At 43.8% G+C, this 22072-nt stretch overlaps 1 pseudogene; it reads left to right on the forward strand.

Moving 5' to 3' along the window:
* Positions 1-13318: 13318 nt before the first annotated feature.
* LOC147571981 (large ribosomal subunit protein eL32-like) overlaps positions 13319-22072 on the forward strand; it is a 34994-nt pseudogene continuing 26240 nt past the window's right edge.

The raw sequence follows: 22072 nt of genomic DNA on the forward strand, positions 1-22072 counted from the left end.
TGCTATCTCAGGCACCACAACAGTGGTGCTGGGTCAGAACTAGGGATTGATTTGGGGGGGTGGGAGGGGCTCTGTTGGGAATGTGTCCTTCCTGAACCACAGCGGGGGGCCCTGGGTTCTGCAGCAGGCTGCATTCACAGCACCAGTGATTGATACACCCACAAACCTCTCCATGACTTCATCTGTCAAAGCCACACATTCATTTGTATCAAAATTACATCATTTTATACAGCTTGGTCAGCTGTCTTCTTCCCCAAACTTGTTACTTATAGACACTGGGAGGTTTTCACCAAACTCATCCACTGGCAGAAGAGAATTTGAATCCATCAGGGATATTCAGAAGAAAGAACCACAGGCCCTGATAAGATTATGGGGATGGATTACCTAAATAAAACTGTAGTGTACATTCCTACATCAACTACTTTGACTTAGTGGGAAAACCCATCTGAGTGTGCAAGTTCTGGTGCGTTGGTTCAAAGAACAGTCTTATCACCTTTCTGCTGTACCTTCACTGGAAGATCTAACTTTGGTGAATGAGAATCTTGCAAGACTCCAGAGTTCTCATTCTGAAAGTAATTTCTCATTAGCAAGATGCAGGCATTGTAGGCAATTTGCTAGATCTAAAACTTAGTCCCTATAACAGCCCCTATAAATCCTAGATGCCAGCTTGCTCTCTCCTGCTGCTTTCTCTTAATTGCAGACTGTCTCAAACAGATCAGTTAATTGGGAATTCTGGTGAATTATGTTCCATGTGGTTGAAGTGTCTTTGAACCGAGGTTAATTTTATGTTCATTGAGACCTCCTAGGTGCTGGCACCATTTATGTGCAGCAGAGGACCTCCTCTTCAAGAGCAATTACTCACAGTCACAGACAAATATGGTCATTTCACTGACAAGTCTCGCTCTAGTCTAGGCATCAGTCATGGGAGGAAATCCTCCCTTGCAAGTCTGTCTTCACTATCAGAGCAATGGCACTGTTCTCGGTCTTCCTCTTCCTCCCTTTCCTACTCTCTTTCCTCATAGCTCCACGTGGCCTCATGCTGCTTCTGGCTGCCCACAACCTCCTTCCCAGGGTACTCCTCATGGAGAGCAAAGGTCTCCCCAAAGTGGTATCTTCCCAGGGGATTTCTGTGTCCTCCAAGCCAGTCCCCCATCCCATTCCCTGTTCTATTTCCCTCAAAGAGATCACCTCAGGTAGACTGAAAGCAGTTTTAATCTTTTAAAAATGATTAATAATTACTAATATGAGTGAAATAAATGATACTGAAACATCAGTAGATTTAACTCCTCTGGAAGGGGTCTCCATTTTAAGACTTTATCAACCTATGCTAAATGGGGAGACACAAAGTTAAGTGGGGACAATTTGTCAACAGTCTTCCTCTGTGACAAAACTTCAGGAGAACCTTGATCAGCACTATACTCTGACACTTCCAGTCCACCATTGGCCTTTGCTTTAACAAACAGTAACCTCCAGAGGATGGAATTTTCTCCCATGCTCAGGCAAGAACTAGCTAGGTGTCATCCTGAAACACAGAGGAGTGATGAGAATTTTGTCTCTCTGCATCATCTGTTAAATCTTTACTGAAGGAGTCATTTATTAAATCTTTACTAAATGTCTGTCATGCTGAGTATAAAGGCTTAAGAAGGTCTCCATCAAACTCACGATTTTATGTTCTGGATACAGACATATATACAAAAATATATACAAATAAGGAAAGCATGGCATGAAAGATGCTCCTCTTACTAGAGCCACACATGGGAGATTTACAGAAGACTAATATTCTCTCAGTTATATTTGGGAGCAGGAAAAGGGGAGAGTATGAAGTTGTGGGAGGGCAAGGCCAGGAGTTCTGTCCAAGTGCAGAACACTCAGCCCTTACCCACAGCCAGGCTCCTAACTTTCCTACCATTTGAAAAGAGGTTCTAGGGACACAGCCAAATAGTCTACCCTGAAAAGATCAGTGAAGAATTAAAATCAATTGTCCAGGGGCGCCTGGGTGGCGCAGTCGGTTAAGCGTCCGACTTCAGCCAGGTCACGATCTCGCGGTCCGTGAGTTCGAGCCCCGCGTCAGGCTCTGGGCTGATGGCTCGGAGCCTGGAGCCTGTTTCCGATTCTGTGTCTCCCTCTCTCTCTGCCCCTCCCCCGTTCATGCTCTGTCTCTCTCTGTCCCAAAAATAAATAAAAAAAAAAACGTTGAAAAAAAAAAAAAATTTAAAATCAATTGTCCAGACAACTCAAGGGCTGATAGACTGAATGAAGTAACATGGTGTAGTAAAGAATGGGGGGGGGGGGGGACTGGCATGGGTGTGCATATTGGTTTAATCACTAATTGCTAGGTGATTTGAGGCAATTAAATTCTCAGAATTTGGTTTCCTTGTCCGTAAAATGATAAAATATACATTTCATAAGGTTGTCTTAAATATGCAATTATAGAGGTAGTATATGTGAAGGACCCAGCACCCCAGAAGAAAAAAAATCTTACAGCGCCCTTACTTCCTGATTTCCTCTCCAGGCCCATATACCTGTGTGGAGAAACTAATCCCAATCACAGCAGAATGAAACAACTTCCGGAACCCATGGGCAGGGGAATGACTCAGTCAGGTAAGCATCAATCATAACAGAATTGAAACAACTCCCGGGACCCTTGTGGGGGCTCAGTTGGGTGAGCGTCAGACTTGATTTCAGCTCAGGTCATGATCTCATAGTTCGTGAGATGGAACCCTACGTCCGGTTCTGTGCTGACAACATGGAGCCTGCTGGGGATTCTCTCCCTCTCTTTCTCTACCCCCCCCCCACCACCACCACTCTTCCATTCACATGCCCTCACGTGCTTGCTCTCTCTCTAAATAAAATAAACAAACAAAAAAAAAGAGGGTGCCTGGGTGGTTCAGTCAGTTAAGCATCCGACTTCAGCTCAGATCATGATCTCATGGTCCGTGAGTTTGAACCTCGTGTCGGGCTCTGTTCTGACGGCCCAGAACCTGGAGCTTGCTTCAGATTTGGTGTCTCCCTCTCTCTCTGCCCCTCCCCTGGCCATACTGTCTCTCTCAAAAATAAACAAAATCGTAAAAAAATAAAATTAAAATTAAAAAATTTTTAAAACGAACTCCCAGCATTCAGGTCTGTGGTCTCAGAAAAGCAATGGAGAAGTAGACATAAGGGTAGGTCTTATTAGACAGAAGAGGCCAAAGTGTGCCAGAAATATACCCAAAGGCCACAGGCACGCTATTTTGCAATGACCCTGAACATAGTCTTTAGCTCCCATATCCACCCTTTTTCTGATCTACCTTTTTTCCATTAGCACTTCCTTGAGCCCTTATTAGCTAAGATTCTGGTTTTCCAATAATACCTTGAGGGACAGTCAGCTTTTGGACAGGCAAAATCCAAGGATGTATCAGACAGCTGGGGAAAGCAATCAAGAGTTAAGGGATGGGAGCAGGAGGAGAGGGATGGATACCAGGGAAGGAGGTAAACGGGCACAAGAAAGCATCACTCACTCCATATCCTTGTTGAGGATCAGCTCTGTTGTGCCAGGGTCTCCTAAGCATCAAGAATAATGTTGTTCTAGTTAAGTCCCAGAACTGGAAAAGGACTTTCAAAATCATCAGGTTCATCCTCTGCCCCCAAAACCCAAGACTACCTAAGAACTAGAGCAAATACAGAAACAAGTCTAATTATTAAAGAGACCTTCATTTCTTATGAGCCACCATGTGAATTTTGTTTTCTCTTTACTACCTCCCCAAACTCAGGAAACACATGCATATTGACCTCAACCAGCTCTGAGTGACAAGCAGAGAAAATAAAGCAGAAAAGAAGGTGGGGGGGAATGCATCCAATTAAATCAGTAGGATTTAATTGCCCATATGGAGTTAAGCTGGACAAGGGTGATATCAGAGGACAGCTGGAGGTGGGAATGTCTGCATGCATTAGGGGCTGAGTCTGGAGGCTAGGAAGGCCATGAGACCATTTAACCCATTTTTCTTCCTAATGTTTATTTTGAGAGAAAGACAGAGAGCACAAGTTGGGGAGGAGCAGAGAAAGAGAGACAGACAGACAGACAGAATCTGAAGCAGGCTCCAGGCTGCGAGATGTCAGCACAGAGCCTGATGCACACTCAAACTTACAAACCGAGAGATCATGACCTGAGCCAAAGTCAGACTCTTAAAATTTTTTTTTTAACGTTTATTTATTTTTGAGACAGAGAGAGACAGAGCATGAACGGGGGAGGGGCAGAGAGAGAGGGAGACACAGAATCGGAAACAGGCTCCAGGCTCTGAGCCATCAGCCCAGAGCCTGACGCGGGGCTCGAACTCACGGGCTGTGAGATCGCGACCTGAGCCGAAGTCGGACGCTCAGCCAACTGAGCCACCCAGGTACCCCTAAGCCATTTGTTTAATCTTTGGGCTTTGCCAACATTAATACCAATTTACCCCCATGTTAAAATACCAGCTAGATTGCCCTCATAGGAGACTAGAAACAAAGCAGTGACTTCAATTCATTCACTGATTCATTGGGCACCTACTGTGTGTCAAGGGTGCATCCAGGCCTCCATCATGTTGAACTCCTCAGTAAGTTGGGTGGACATATGAGGGTTATTGACCTTGATAAGAGCAACCCTCATAACCTGAAACTGACACCTGTCCAGCTGACCCTCAGTGTTTGTTAAAGAACTCATGTACCCTGCTACCTCTTTTCACTGCTGCTGTCAAAACACAGAGCCGGGCACCCTGAAGGTGGCTTGATAAATTCTATTCAACCCATAATGGAGACGACAAGTTCCCTGACCTCAGGGTAGCACTGAATCCACTAAAACAAAATGTTTTCAGAAAAGCTTATTTTATGGAGTAGATTCCAAAGGACTATGTGCTCAGAATAAGTAATCTGACATGATAAAGGCCACGTTCAGTGTCCCTAAAATGCGGGCACATGTGGTACAGGCCACAAACAGACTCCAAGCTCGCAATTGCTTTGTTTTAACCTTGGCAGCCCTGCAGCTTGGCTCCCACATTCAAAGGGATGATGTATTTTCCCATATTTATTATTTGCACTGGACTACTGAGGAAAAAAAGCAGGGCAGCAGGCCGATGTGTCTCAGTGTTCCTGCCAGGAATAACAGAGAGGCCTTGCACCAGCGCCTCATTAGCTTATGGAAAACAGTTCCCTAAGGAAACTGCAGGGTGTAAATAAATTTAAAACATTTCAGCTTTTTGAGGCCTGCAGATGCCAAATTTGTAAAACAGTGGTGGCTCAAGAACGCTGTAACATTCTGTTGCACGTCTCATAAATTTAGCATAAGTTCTGTAGTTGTTAATAAGCAAAATAATGTGATATCATGGACATACGTTTTAAATACAATATGCATTACTTTGTTATTTGTAAGCAAAAATTTTGTTGGTAAATTCAGTCCAAAAGGACAGGACAGTTGTATAGATCCTCACGCATATATGTTCCTAACTCAGGGCCCTATTTAAGGAACTATCCTCTATGGACACTATACCATGCCCTAGTATATGGGCAGAACTTGCTACAGCTTCATAGATTATCCATGCTTCGCACACTGTGCTAAAAAGCATTATATACAAGAAAAATGGGTGAGGTTTAAACCTACATCTCGAACTGAATATTTCCGCTAATTGTTAACAAGATACACACAAAGAGTGGGCTTTTAAACTTATGTCACAGACAACATCTAATCTAATCCCCTCATTTTAAAAACAAAACACTGAGTGCCAGAGAATCAAAGCAATTTATCAGATTCCCACTACAAGTCAGCGGCAGAGCTGGGAGAACACAGATTTTTTTCTCTGTTCACTGTTCATAAGTCTAATAGGACCAGAGCTGCATAGCACATGGCACCCTGGCACATGGGGAGCATGAAACAAAAGTTGGCTGTGACTGTCCCTGTTGCTACTGTCATTATTTCTGCTACTCCGAGGTGCTAAATAATACAGCTTATTTTCATCTTTGCCAACAGTAAGGACTTCTGAGAAGCTCACACTAAGACTAGGCTTCATATATGTTATCAAGATATTTTAAAGCATTAGCCCAATTTCTTTCATTAGGTGAAATAATATTCCTCCCTCCCCAATATTAACTCCTGGGTCCAAGAAGTCTCATACACTCTTCATTTCATTTAACAACACATGATATATTGTTTCCCACTAAGTCGCGATTTATTCATTGAGTACCAACAGACTATAGACTTTCTAAGGGCAGGAACCACATCCACTTTTTCATCTGTAGCCACAAATCCTAATGCCTACTGACAGTAGGCTCTCAATAAATATTTGATGGCTATGGTACTCAATGATGGGGACTCAAAGGCAAGTAAGACATGATCTTTCTTACATTTCACAGTCTGATGAGGCCCATTCTTCTTGAACCTATTTCAGTTTTTAGTCCACTCCATCCATATAAATTGTTAAGTCCATATAACCCATATTCCTATTAATCCAGGAATAGTCTTCAAACAAGATTTCATCCAAGATTGGTCTTCAAATAGCCCTAACAAGAACACACCTCAAATATACTAGATAAAGGTGATCCTTAAGAGATAAATGGATACGTGGGCTATATACTAAAAGAAAGCTATACAGATTGGGCTAAATAAAAAGTCTACATAATTTTTTAAAAGAGGAAATTAACCTAAATTCAATTCAAATAAGATAAAATAAATCTCAAGAATTCAGTTCTAAGAAGCCATTTGATCTATACCAAGGGCTTACCGCACATGAGCTATCAAAGACCTTTGGCACAAGGTTACTCAATCAGAAAATGCAAACTAATGCAAGTAAGTAACACCTGGCCACAGGCTAAGGCTAGCCCTAAGAAGGGAGTAGCTAGGCAGCCCAAAGGTTCACAATCAAGGTCCTGATTTATGGAGGGTCTCTTCAGTGTTTCTCAAACATTAATGTGGATCAGAATCCCCTGGAGGGCTTGTTAAAACACAAATAGCTAGCTACCCTCAGAGTTTCTGGGGCAGAACCCAAGAATTTGCATTTCTAACAGTTTTCCATGTCATGCTGATGGTACTGGTCCAAGAACCCCTAGTTTAGAGAAAGCACAATATACACGTCCCAAGACTTGTGGACAGTAAAATATCAATGCCAGTGACCTGTATAGTATGAACTAAGTTTGCCTTTTTTTAATTCCTTGAGCCAGTCAGCGATCGTGTGTGCCATACATCTGAGTGACTCAAGCCAAAGCAGAAAATGAATTAAGAAGCCATTCCAGTTATGGGACAAAATGTAGAAGAGTAGCCTGAGATGGAAACCCAAAAAAGGAAAAAAAAGTTCCTCAGATAGAAAAGCATCAGAACCAGAAGCAAGGAGGTGGTGAGCAGAAGAACTTGACAGAGAGGGGGAAAGTGGATGAGGAGAAATTGCACCACTGGAGTAGTGCCAAGGAACTGGGGCTTCTCCAAGCTCTGACTGTAGGCTTTGTGAGTAACAGCCCCACTTTTTGTGCATTTACCATTATTCCAGGCTCTGTCCTAGGAGATATGCAGGTCTCTCTGAAACCTCACAACATCCTCTGAGGTAGTTCTCTCTCTTTTATAGATCTGGAAACAAAGACTCTACAAGATTAAGTAATAACAGCTAGTAAGTGGTAGATTCGGGATTCAGATTCCTATCTCTCAAGTTTGACTCTTTTCACCCACCCAGTCTGCCTTCCTATTCCTCTTCTCTGAAGATGAAGCCTAAAGGCGAAGGCACTGAGGGAAACCACAAATAGTGGCTAGAATAGGGCTAGAAAGAAGTAGAACATAGAGAGGAAGAGGGAGTACGGTGCAAGGGCTCACACTCTAGCTTCGGGACTAGACAGATCTGCACTCAGACCTGTGTTTCTCTACTTAGGAGATATGTGGTCCAGGACAAATCACACAATCTGACCCCAATTTCCATGTGTGCATAAGGATATTAACAGCTACCTTCCAGTGTTACTAAGAATATAGATATATTTTTATTTTAGAACTAGGGGGGTTTTTTTTAGTACATTTGTTAGCAAATAGATATTCAACAATAAAGGTGATAGTGGGTGATGATGCGGTGGAGAAAATCCTGAGACCGTAGTAGTCAAGGAGCCAGAAAGAGAACATTTAACAGCTTTCAGTAGGTTTCAAGCCCCAGGTTTGAATAAAACCTACACCCAATACAAAGAGAATCTGCCACTGTCCGTTGCCAACCAGGAATGTGAAACTGGGGAGGTATGTGAAAAGCAACTGAGCAACTTCTGATCCTATTTTCAAAAACAGAATAATATATATATGTACTCCAGAAACCCTAGACTTTCAAGCTTATGGTTGAACCTATATGTATACAACCTTTGGGCACCGCAACAGAGCATTCCTTTTTAATTCAGAGACAAAATAAACAAGGCTACCCCCCCGGAGGGTTATCCAACAAAAATCAACACATAATGCTGGAGTTGAGACCAGAGTATTCAAAGACACCTTGAAGAGACCAAGTGATGCAAAGGTTCCAGTAGATTTCACTGAAACTAATGAAAGGTATTTATAGCACTAAAGGAAAGACACAAAGAGGAGGCTGACAGGAAATAAGACAAATGCGGGAAGGGATGAATGAATGTCAAATTGTCAGGAGCAGAGCAAACAGTAATTCTTTACTAAGAAGAGTATGCTCTAGTCCAAGTACCTGAACTAAAAGCTCCTTGAAGACAGGAACTATTCTTTCTCACCTTTGCATCTTCAGGAACTAACACAGTGCCTGGCACAAAGTAGCAACTTAATATGTCAAAGCCCCACTGTATGCTTTCTGGGAAGCCAGGACTATGATGACTGCCTTCACAAAGGATGTGCTGTTCCCTGTACTCTGCCTTACATGTCAATCAAAAATATTCCCTGGTTCTCTGTGACTCTTAGTCCAAAGCCCTAAGTCCTGTTAGTGTGGTATTTCAGCCCCATTCCATTTTCCCTTTCCAGGGTAGGTTCCCATTCCTTCTCCTAAGTCAATTCTCTCTTCCTGCCAAAATGATCTATCCAAGCCTAAAACCAAGCCACCTTACATTCTCTCAACACTTTTTCCCTACATGATTTGTCTCAACCATAAATGCTCTCTGTTTTTCTGTACCTTTTAAGGTCCCGTCTCTAGAAATGTCCCCTGGACACCTCAGGAGAATTTTCACTCTCCCACTTTCAAACTCTTTGAGCTCTTGTTTCTCTACCACTCATTCAGCATTCACCAAATACCATCTTGTGTTGACATTTGTGTTTTTTCAAATGACTGTCTTACCTCCCCTGATGAACTACAAACATCACGTCTTATTCATCACTGCATCCTGCCTTGGGCCTTGCACAGAGTTAGCACTTAATAAATGTTTGTTGCTGCTATTAATGATGAAAAACAAATGCTTTGGTAATTCTGAGGCATCTGACATGCCCAACCCACCCACACTCTATGTCATCATTTCTTCCACTGGAGGTAAACAATGTCTCTTCCACCAGCAGTTTCCACCCAGTCCCTCCCTGTGCCCTGGCTAACCGGGGACAAAAGGAAATACTTGTTTGTCTCAGCCTGGATGGGAATCTCCAGCCTGTCAGAGGCTCACAGACTCTCACATCCCTAGCAGCCACCTCTCTAGGCCTGCTTTTGGTTGTCAACCAGCTACAGGATCTTCTAAAAGGCATTAAACAGCCATGCGGCTCTGGCCCTAAATTTCATTGCCCTTTCACATAAGGTTGTCATTAAGATAAACGAGATCATAGATCTGAAAATGCTCTGAAAAAAATCAAAAGTTATACACAAAAGAAAAGTGTTTTAAGGAACCAACTTAGCCTTTTCTGCCCTTTAGGAGATCACTTGGTTTGGTACCCTGGCAACCCAACCACCTAGAACTGTCCCCTTTTCTTTTTTTAATGTTTGTTTATTTGTGAGAGAGAGACACAGAGTGTGAGCAGGGGAGGGGCAGAGAGAGAGGAAGACACAGAATCTGAAGCAGGCTCCAGGCTCGGAGCTGTCAGCACAGAGCCCAACATGGTGCTCAAACTCATAAACCAGGAGATCATGGCCTGAGCTGAAGTCTGACACCCAACCAACGGAGCCACTCAGGTGCCCCAAATTGTCCCCTTTTCTTAGAACCTAGTGTTGTGGTTTTTTTTTTGTTTTTTTGTTTTTTGGTTTTGTTTTAATCAGAGAAAGACTGAAGTATTAGAGACAAAGTGGCTCAGAGGAATCCTCGGCCAGGAGGGTATTTTAAGAGTTCCCTGTGTTGTGTTCATTTTCTTCTGCAGCCTAATTCTGAATTTAGACATCCTGAAAGGGTTTCTTTTCTCTCAAATGCTTCAGAGGATAGCCCTGAATACAAAAAGATTGCTTAAACATGCAAGACAGCAGAGAACAGAAGGCCAGTCCCCCCAGATTTCTCCAGTTCCACAGGCCACGGTTAAATGGCCAATAGCCCTCAACTGGCTGGGAGGAGTCAAGAGAAAGCCACACTCCTTGAATCTCTGGTAGTTGTTTCTTCTTCTAAGAGGTTGCTTAGAGAACAGAATACCCCAAAGAAATGTTCTTTCTCCTCTACGGGATATTCTAAGCAGGCTGCTGATGGAACAGACACTGACACGCTCAACTAAGTCATCTTCCAACATCCACTGAGTGCTCACTGTGTGCCCAGCAGCACCATAAGTCTGGCCCAGCTCCAGATGATGGGAAGGACTTGATGCTTGGCATGCCACAGTTAAAAGTTCTTTGCCCAAAACCCTAGTTCTCCTTTAATCTTCATCACTGCCCACCATTTCATGCTGCTGACTTTCATGAAAACAGATGCTGATAGGTAAAAGGATGTGCAAAGAAGCACATTTAAAATAAACAAGGTACAGAAAACACAGTAAGACCTTTCCCTGACCCTTCAACACATAAAAACTGGGAAGCCTGTCTTAATCAGCTCATGCTGCTCTGACAAAATACCACAGACTAGGTGGCTTAGACAGAAATCTATTTTGTCACAGCTCTGGAGCCTGGAAGTCCAAAGTCAAGGTGCCAGTATGATTGGTTTCTGGTGAGAGCTTGGTCCTGGACTGGAGAGAAAGAGAGCAAGCTTTCTGGTGTCTCTTCATAGAAACACACTAATCCCATCATGACGGCCCCACCCTCATGATCTCATCTAAACCTTTCAAAGGCCCCATCTTTAAATACCATCACAAAGAGGATAGGGCTTCAACATATGAATTTGGGAAGACATTCAGTCCATAAAAGAGCCCCAGAGAATGTCCAGAATCCCTCCTCCATACCACTGGAAGAAAAAAAAAACCACAAAGCCCCATGTCTGTTACTCCCTCAAAGATAATGGTCCTGGGTCTCCCTAGCCTGTAATTCCATTGGCTACCAAACCTTTAAATGACTCAGACTGGTGCACCCAAAATATGAGTCCTGAATCCCTGCCCTCAGCCTTATTCCTTGATTTATTTTACAGTCTTAGAGATTGAGAGTTTATCCAATATTCCATGCATACATAAACATAATAATCCATACAGTTTTGTTTTTACACAAATACCTGAAAACTACATGAAAAAGAGAAGACTGAGGGTGCAAAAAAGCCCAATGGGCCTCTCCCTTATCCTACTTTTGCCCCAGGGGCTCCTTAACCTGAATCTCTCCCCAGACTGTACTCTCACATACAGACATGATACCTGAAATGCTTCTCAACCAACAAGACAGCACTCAGCCAAGGGGTGGGCAGGGCGCTAGAGGCCCCTGCTGTGCCCAGACCATTTACCAATCATTTACAGATATAGCCACACAGGTGTGTACTGCCTGAGACTTCACCTTGCCAGTGTACAATCTTCCCATTGAAAAGCAGCTGTTCCCTAGAACTCTGGCTCAGGTACAGAGGCTCATCGGTGCTTAGCCCTGTCAAGGGCAGCCCACTGTATTCGCTCCCTTTCTTTTTGGATGTGGTCTGCTCATTACACTAAATAGTCAGCCCTTTGGAGAACTCCACCTCACAGCTTCATCCACTGCCCACAGGTCTCAATTCCTCACTTTGCACACAATGGGTTATTAAGCAACACTAAATAAAACCTGCACTGAGCCTTCAGAGTGAGCTGGACATCACCACTTGACAGACAGCCATTATGGACTGGATGTTTGTGCCTCCCCCATTGCCTCCAGACCTAACCCTCAATATGGCTGTATTTGGAGATGGGCCTCTAAGGAAGTAATTAAGGTTAAATGAGATCACAAAGATGGAGCCTTGACCCAATGAAATTAACGTCCTTATAAGAAGAGACACCATAGAGCTTCATCAATCCTGCACTCTCTCTCTGCCACACACAAGGAAGTCACATGAACACACAGTGAGATGCGGCCACCCATATGCCAAAAAAAGCAGCTTCATAATGAAGCCTACCTTGCCAATACCTTGATCTTGAATTTCCAAGGCTCCAGAATGAGATTACATTTAAGTCCCCCAGTCTACGGGTACTTTGTTATAGCAGCTCAAGATGACAACACAACATGACATTCTGATTTTCATTCTCATGACGACCCTGTGAGGTCAGTACTACTACCTGCATGTAAGAGATACAAAAGTCTAGGAAGAGAAAGGTCACCTAACCTGTCCTCCATCACAGAGGGCAGTAAACCCAGCATCAAGTTCAAGTCTACATTCAATGGAGTGAAAAGCCCATATTCTTAACCAGTAAGCTAGACTGCCACATGGATGTACTTCACAATGGAAATAACCATCATTGCCACGATAGTAATAGCTAACAGATATGGAGCACTTACATGTTGCAGTATCATGTTAACCACTTCTCAAACATACTTCTTCCTTGCAACAACCCTTTGAGGCAGGTGCAATTATTACTGTCATTTTAATAGTACCTAATAAAGAAAACAAAGATGTCATGACTCCCTTCATTTCTAACTCCTGTCAGTATTCTGTTTTATCCCTTGGTCTTCCCTGAAACAACCTTCAACAAATATTCATGATGAGTCACGTGCCATCTGGTTGGGCCATGTGTGATTTTCCAAATGGACTTAAATTCTTTCTGGAACAGGGGAGGGTGCACCCTAACTTTTCTTTTAATCCACAAAACAGCAGGATGTCAGGGCCCCACTGGGCTCACAAGGACCATGTCTGGAAAAGAGCCAGGTAAGAAAGTACCAGCAGAAAGCGTCTTATTTTCTGTCAATTCAAACGCAGCCCGCGCTCTGGTACTGAGGGAAGCAAATCATATCCAGGCACACGCCCAGGAACAGGTCCAACCCCACTCTGCTGGCAGAGCAGCAGCCCCCACCCTACCCTCCTCACAGTTTGTGAGCAGGCTGCCAGCACCACACTTCTCGGCTTCCACTGAATGGCGGAGGGGCCTTCACTGCAGCAACAGATGTGGGCCAGTGTGCTGCCATCCATCTTCCCCAGCCATCTCCAGGATGGTAAGGAAAGTGGTGCAATGCTTTTCCATGACAGGCCAGAAACACAAGCTCTGCCTTCAAGCCTGGCCTCTCCCCCAAAAGTTCCTAGAATTGACCACATCTCCCCTAGACTCCAGGCTTCCTGGGGTGGCTTCACCCCTTTGCAAGGCTTTGCAGCAGAGTATGACATCATAGCATGCCCAGAGTGTGAGGTAATAAGTGAGTCATGCTCCAAGAAAACGTCTGTCTTCCTCACAGCCCCCAGGAGTGGCCTGAGGAAGGGCTATCTGAGGGAGGATCTGCAAAGCTTAGTGCCGAATATCTGGTCACCTAACTGATTTCCACTAGGGAACCAGACAAAGTAAGATGGCTCCTCAGGGGCAGCAGCCCCATGGCCAAGTGCCATGGCTGCCTGGAATGCGAGGAGAAAGGGCCATGGGTTTTGTGTTTTGGGGGGGGGGGGTTGTTTTTGTTTTTGTTTTAGAAGAGGGAACACTGTTTCAGTGGTTGTTTATCATACCAACTTAACCCATGGTGGTTTTCTTCATGTGTGTAAAACTAAAATAATGGTATTGCTGTTCCCTTTTGATTAGTTACTTCTAAGGACTTGTGATTCCTCCACAGTCCCTGAAAGCATCTTTTTTTTTTTTTTTTATGTTTATTTATTTTGAGAGAGTGCACACATGCAAATGGCAGAGGGGCAAAGAGAGGGAGAGAGAATTCCAAGCAGGCTCCCCGCTGTCAGCACAGAGCCCAACACAGGACTCAAATTCATGAACCATGAGATCGTAACTTAAGCTGAAATCAAGAGTCGGATGCTTAATCGACTGAGCCACCCAGGCACCTCTAAAGCATCTTCTGATACAGGAAGGTTTGCCTTGCCCATACCCAATACAGTCAGGACTCATCTGGTTTGACAGGAGGGGTACAGAAAGAACCAGAGGACGCAAATCTCTCCTCTACCAGCTTACAAATCCTCTTGTGGGAAACTCCCACCATTCAGTTGCTCCTCGAGGTAGGAAATCCAACCAGAATAAACTTAAAAGGCAGAATCCAACATCATAACCAAAAGGGGCCTCAATTATTTTTTCTAGTTGGTAACAGGTATTGAAGGACTGAAATCCACACACTACCACTCCAATGCGCAAAACTGTTCCTTCTTTTATTTTTCGAGATCTGAAATGAACTTGCCAAAAGCTCCCATTCCCAGACAGAGCACAGAAAATAATCTTGCTAGTTAAGCCTATTCAATCTCTTTCCATTTAAAGCGGTATCATTTGGGATATTCTCTCAAAGTTTGAACTCCTTTTCAGGGCTGTTTTTATTCCTCTAAGTGCCACTCCTGTATCCCAACATTGGGAGTATGTACAAGGTGTCATTGTTGCATTCTAAAGGCATTGAGAGAAGGGGAGTCCCTTTTACCCTTCTCTTTAGCACTGTTACATTTCCTAATACCTGGGTGTTGGCCTCTGTCTAATGCAAACCCTTCTCAAGTATCAGCAGCTGGGTACCTATATGCCCTGTTCCATTGGCCAGGACAGGGCCCAAGAACCCCCACTGGCTGAATAACACCCAGCTTGACTCTTTGCTGTCCCTCAGAGTGTCAGCCACACCCTTCCTCTGATCTATGGACTGTTCATCTCAAACCCCCTTGGGTATGCTCATTTTGCCACCCACCATAGCAACCCCAGGGGGGCAAGTTCACTAGTTCTCACCTCTTGGTTACTGAATCCCCACTAAAGGCACATAATCCAACTACTTCTCACCTCCCAAACTGCCGACTAGTCCAAGCCAAGTGGGTCTATTATCTGGATTACTAGAGTGGCTACTCAACTTCCCTCCCTGCCTCCACCTGAACATGGTCAATTCTCAACACAGCAACCAGAGGGAGTGATCCTCTTAAAAGAAAACTCAGGTCCTAAACTCCTTGACTCAACACACTCCACTGGCTCCTCCTTCACTCAGAGTGAAAGCCAAAGTGGGAGGCTGTACTGAGCAGACACCCATTCCCTTTCTGACCTCTCTCCTATCCTGGCAAGTGCTTAATCCACTGATCACTCTGGCCTCCTTACTGAGTCCAACTTAGGGCTTGAAGGAGAAAAGATAGAAAAGGAAACAGAATCAGGAAAGAAAAATGGTATACAAGGAAAGGTCAGAAGGCAGGGGAAGATAGCACATGTGCATTTAGCCTCAGAGTGGGCTTTGGCAAACAACAGGAGTGAGAATACCAATAAGCTGGGCCCTACATTCCATCACTCTCCCACTGCATGCACTTGGCCAAATTCTGGTCTCCTTTATGCCCTTGGTCACCCCTCACCCTCTTCATGGGACATCTGATACTACAGTCTGCTTCCTACAACCTCTGGTACTCAGGAGTCCCCTTACCCTAGTCTACATTTCCATTTTTCCATAGCATTTATTATATAACATTCTCCATAAGCTACTTATTATGGCCCTTTATGTATCTATCTTCCCCCACTCTCTCACCCTGCCTCATTCCTCCAGAGCAAGGACCTTTGTTTTGTTTACCACTGCATCAATGTCATTTGACTACATTCTAAGCAATTCAATGTGAGCAAAAGTGATGTGTGCCACTCTGTGTCTTGTTCCTAAAAGAATTTAGGTGTCGGCATCCCTAGCCTTTCTCCCTTCCTATTACTGAGAGATGATGATATATGGAGTGGTCTGATAAGGACAACAGTGTTTCCACATTCACCCAGATCTTCTTACCTACAAACTCAGAGTTTGAGCTTCTAGCTAAGAGAATTGTGCTTCTAGATCATATAAGCCATTGTGTTTTGGTGTCCCTTTGTTACAGCAAATTATTTTATGAAAATCTATTTCATTTAGTCCTTTCCATATAAGACATCATTATTTTCATTTTCAAAGGGAAAAACTGGTTCAGAGAAGCTAAGTCACCTTGCATGAGATCAATTCAGTTAAAATATAAAGCATTCCAGACACAGGCACAATGGAAAATATTAAGGCACAGCACCCATCTTAGGTAGACACAATCTGCTAAGGCCAGAGTTAATAGATGAAACAACCACCATCTAAACATCTGGTGTTAGATGTGCTCCTCTACACCAAGTTGTCCACATCCCTGCCTTTCCTGGAACCAGCCATAGGAAGCAAACCTGACTATCACATGCACCTGGGTGGTTCTTCTGAAGGACAGTGTTCAGCTCAAGACAAGCTGGTTGTTCTCTCTTTGCACCATCCAGGTGGGAGTCCAGAGGAGATACAGGATGAGCAGTACCTTCATGCACATAGCAAGGGGAGACTGAGCCGGGAGGGAGGACCATCTGGCAGAGGTCTCTCTTACAAACCTCTCTAACTACAGTTGTGCCCAAAAGCTTCTAAAGACCATTGATCAGAAAGCCCACAAATAATAGTAAACAGTGTAATCCAAGGTAAATTATTGGCTCTCTGTACCAGAGAGATGTGCCTCATCTCTCAGAAGACAAGGAAATGCTCAGAAGACAAGAGTGGATATGTGCTTCCATGTTGCCCACAGAAGGTTGGGAACAGGCCAAAAGATAGAGAGGTCATTGTCAGCAAGATTTACATTCACCCAGCAGGAGTGGAAAGGCTGCAAGAATTATGTGACTCACTGAAGTTCGGGGTTAACAGATACATCGAAAGAACATAAACCAGTGATTTCTGAAGGTGACCATTAAACACAGCACTCAATCTTCTAGGGTCTGGAAGCCATTCTTCAGAGTGTCCTGTTAAATGCCTTTTTATTATCAGCAACTGGTCTTCTTTAAAAGATACATGCAGCTAACAGCCTCCTATAGGCAAGACAGACTCCAGGAAATCGGATTTTTTTTCCCCTTACAAAAGTCATATTAATGTCACTTCTTTTAACAAAACAAAGAAAGAAGAAAAAAAAAAAACAAAGAAACAAGCATACAAAAAAACAAAGCCAGGTATAGGAAATTCTCATTTAAAATCTGGGCCCCTAGTGCTTTAGCAATACACAATCACAAAACCAAGCTCCTTAAATCTGGGTTAGCCATGGACTCCTGCTCATTCAGTACCCTGCTGGGGTCCAGTCTGATCTGTACCCTGAAATATGTGCTGTGTCTCCTCAGAATTAGGTGACATATACTCCACCAGGGAAAGAAAGAAAATGAGTTTTTCTGAAATTCACTGTGTAAGGACCAGGATACAAACAAATATCTCCCAATATCACCAGAGGCGATCCTATAAAGGAAGCAGATACTGGAAAAAGAGAAAAAAGAAGCCCATTTTCATGAAAAATGCAGAGGAAATCTTTCATAGCCACCTTTGTGCAAGCATCTCCTCTAAGGACCTACAGTGCCTGCAAACACCTGCACACACACAGCAGTGGCTATGCCATCACCATTCCCAGTCACCTCTTGCTCAATCCCACTACAGAGACTAAGAAAAACCAGATGTTCCCCAGGCCTCCCTTAGAGCTAGAGGAGTCCAATGACCTACTGTTGGTCAATGAGAAACATAGGAACATCTGTTGGGAGTCCTCTGCAAAAGACTTTTCCTCCCTAATAAGAAAAGAAGGGCTCATTCTTTCAAGTCCAAGCCTTGATGACTAGAACGACATCGTCATCTTGCAACCAGGAGGGACAGATCAAGAAAATTCCAGATATGCTAAGCCAGCATCAGGGCATACTAGAGGTGTTCAACCAGTCTTGAAACCACCTGTCTCCAATGTGCTAAACAGATAATCATCCTTTGGTTTGATCACAGCTTGCTGGCTTCCCTGTCACTTGTAGCCAAAAGCATCCTCCATAACACCACAAATATCCTCTATTCTTTCCTGAAGTTGGATTTGGCACTTCACCATAGCTCTTAAAAGCAAATCCCATTCTGCCAAGTATTAGCACTTAATGCAGATTTTTGCTGAAAATCTAATGGGAATATGAAGGAATAGGTTAGATCACACATTACCCGGTGAAATTTAATAAAAATCCAGACTAGATCAATGTTTCCTTCTAAAGACCCAGTCTGAATTATTCCTCTTGACATTTTTTCCATGCAGATTTTTGAGACTTACCATCCCAGTCTTCACTGCCTCCTGGAAATTCCTAATTCCCAGCCCCTTTTATCATCCCCAGCAATTTAGCTCTCTCCTGGATTCCCTAATCATGAATCCTCACACTCGTGATTCTTCTGGTAAACAAGAGGCATTACCTAATAGAATCTGTCCTCTTTAGAAGACAGGGTCTATGAATAGTAAATAGCAAATGATCTTCCCTTTTTGCAAGTAATTTCTTACCACACTATACCCTCTTCCTGACCAAAGTTGATTGGCTAACTAGGAAGAATGGAAGAAATAGATGCAAAGGAAGAGAAAGGGGAAAGAGAAGGAAATGAAATAAAGACATCCCATCAATGCTCACTTTCCACCATTAGCCCCCATCACTCTCTTCTTAAGAAAAAGAACTGAAGGAAAAAACACAACACTTTCTTCTATTTCCCCCACACACACCTATCTTCTACCTTTTGGATCTCCTCCCATTAGCTAGAAATAATTTTGAAAGGGCAACCTATATTCCCTATCTCCCTTTTGTTGCTTCTCACTCACATCCTCACCTGATCTATGGCTTCACCCTGCTGGCACCACACTAGAACTGTTTAGATAGAATCTAAAACCCTTTGGTGCTCAGATGACCCATCCAAATGAAATTAAAGTGCCATCATGATGATATGGTACTATTTCATTTTGATGTAGGTTCCTACAAGACAAGCTACGACCCCATGTTAAGGTATCTTTGGGCCACAGATTAAAAGACTAAAAGTATTACCTTTTAATCCCCCTTTGCTATCAAGGTGCACACACACTCCAGAGTCACTGCATTCCTGCATAAAGCTCTGCCCAATTGTGACAACACAAGCTTAGGCCCCAGAAGCCAGGCCACATGCACTGAAAAGGCTTGTAGGTGAAAGCCAGCACCAAAGTGATGAAAAGTGCAATCTATGATACAACAGGTGGCAAGTGATAATGGTTCTGAGCAAACATGCAAGTGGGCTTTGAAGTTTTCTGAGATGCTTGTTGCTTTTCACCCCATGGATAAGGCAAATATGCTATGTACAGACAACGTCTAGCACTTTTTCATGGACTACAGCTATGGATGCCAATGCTGTGATCTCCTATGCAGCACAGAAAAATAAACCCCAGGCTTTAAGAAGTTTTTGCCATTTTAAAATTTTTCCCTAAAAGCATAAAACTTTGTTTTCAAGTTCAAGAGATCTCCTACCCATTGGGGTTAAAAGCTGAAAATGAGGAATGGCTCTATCCCGCAAACCTCACCACTAGCTGCCCATGGCGAGTGGAATGTGTGAGGTTGCTGAGCTTCCTTCCCTGGGCTTACCAAGGGTGCTTCAGGATGGGGGCCTGGATCTTGGAACATTCTTTTGTCTCACAATTGCAAATGGCATGAAACTGAATCATGTGGAAAGGAGGAGGAGGATAAAGAAATTGTGGTTTACATACACAATGGAGTACTACGTGGCAATGAGAAAGAATGAAATATGGCCCTTTGTAGCAACGTGGATGGAACTGGAGAGTGTGATGCTAAGTGAAATAAGCCATACAGAGAAAGACAGATACCATATGTTTTCACTCTCATGTGGATCCTGAGAAACTTGACAGGAACCCATGGGGGAGGGGAAGGAAAAAAAAAAAAAAAAAAGAGGTTAGAGTGGGAGAGAGCCAAAGCATAAGAGACTGTTAAAAACTGAGAACAAACTGAGGGTTGATGGGGGGGTGGGAGGGAGGGAAGGGTAGGTGATGGGCATTGAAGAGGGCATCTTTTGGGATGAGGACTGGGTGTTATATGGAAACCAATTTGACAATAAATTTCATATATTAAAAAAAAAGAAAGAAAGGAGGAGGAGGAGCTGCCAGAGCTGCAAGACAGCTGCTGCTGTCTTACTGCAGCAACCATGGCTGAGCTTAGAGCTAAATGCCTTTTCCATCCCCTGTGGTCTCGGCATGATCAGGTGACATATTGCTGGCCTCATCTTAGCCCAGCCGTTACTTGCGGCTCGATTTTTGTCAGGCATCATGAGGCCAAGAAAAAGGCTAGAGGGGTAAAGCAGGCATCTGTTTATTCAAGTGATTTTTGTTCAAGTTTTGTTTTGTTTGGTTTTTTCATTGCACTGTGCTCCTTCCTAGCCCCACTTGTAGAAAGAGCACCTTTGCCAGAAAACCTGGTAGCACCAGCTGCTTCACAGGAGAGGTGTTGTAAAGAGAGCCCAGAGGAGGGGTGCCTGGGTGGCGCAGTTGGTTAAGCGTCTGACTTCAGCCAGGTCACGATCTCGCGGTCTGGGAGTTCGAGCCCCGCGTCAGGCTCTGGGCTGATGGCTCAGAGCCTGGAGCCTGTTTCCGATTCTGTGTCTCCCTCTCTCTCTGCCCCTCCCCCGTTCATGCTCTGTCTCTCTCTGTCCCAAAAATAAATAAACGTTGAAAAAAAAAAATTTTAAAAAGAGAGCCCAGAGGAAGCCGATTACCTACCTGCTTCATTATTCACCAGTATTTGCTAAATGCAAGCTGCCTTGGAGGGAGCAGAAGGGCTTGGTTGATTTGCTTCTGTATACTTGTACATATGACAGGAATTCCTCAGAAAACACATCTTCAGTCTAGTCACTGTGTGCATTACAAAGCTGTTTTTCCACCCATGTATGGGAGGAAGGGGACACGGCCTTTCTTGCTAATTTAAAAGAAAAAAGAAGTGCTAGGGATCCATAGCACTTTATCCTAGAGCTAGAACACACGTCTCACTTGCCTTACTTTTATCACTGGCTACCCCTCTCACTCCTCCCCTGGCATAAACCAGGCCTCCAAAGTTTGCCCAGGTCCTTCCCCCAGTGTCAACACTGCCTCCTAGGAAGGTACTAGGAATTGGGGGGAGGGAGGGAACTGGTTCCTATCTTTACACAGCAGAGTCAGTCCCATTGCCAACTCTATCTTACATGAATCCTATTTCAGTAAAACTATCAAAACACGTGGATCTTCCCCTCTAGATCACAAGCCACATGAGGGCCGAGACCACGTCTCATTCACCTTCCGATGCCCAGCCTCTTTCTTGGCACACAAGAGTCACTCTACAAATGTTAGTTTAACTAAACTGGTCATTTTGTAGAATTAAATGGGTTGAGTTCTCATTTTTCATATTCACCAAGCAAAGTATCAGGTATCAGCTTTACTCGTATATTGAGGAATCTCCATCAAAGCAATCAGGTTTTCTTCAAAAATTTTGCTTAGGTCTCTCTAGGCCAGCTCTAGTTTACTACTGTTATTTTTTTTTATCATTTGTTTCTTTCACTCCATTAGTACCTCAGTTCAAACTGTAAATTACAGAGTGATCTGTGTTGGTCTGGCCCACTGAGAAGCAGATACCAATCTTGGATTACATGTGCAAGGCCTGTATTAGGAGAAGTACCTTTACAGAGATGAAATGGGGAGGAGCTGGATAAAGCTGGAGAGTGCTCAGATCACTGGGCATGTCTCAAGAGGGAGGAGAGGGTAGGTGCAAGCTTCCAAGGTGGCTGAGTAGCCTACAGAAGGTTTGGCAAGGCCATCAGTGAGCTCAAGAGCCAAGGTTGGCCTCCAGAGGATATATATGTTCCCCCCCACCCCATAAATAGGCCTGCCTCAGTCTCCCTGCCACAATTAGCCATAGGCTAGGAGCAGCCCTCAGGAAGTG

This window comes from Puma concolor, chromosome F2 (genome assembly GCF_028749965.1).
Source record: "Puma concolor isolate L17-30 chromosome F2, mPumCon1.1.hap2, whole genome shotgun sequence".
NCBI classification, from domain to species: domain Eukaryota; kingdom Metazoa; phylum Chordata; class Mammalia; order Carnivora; family Felidae; genus Puma; species Puma concolor.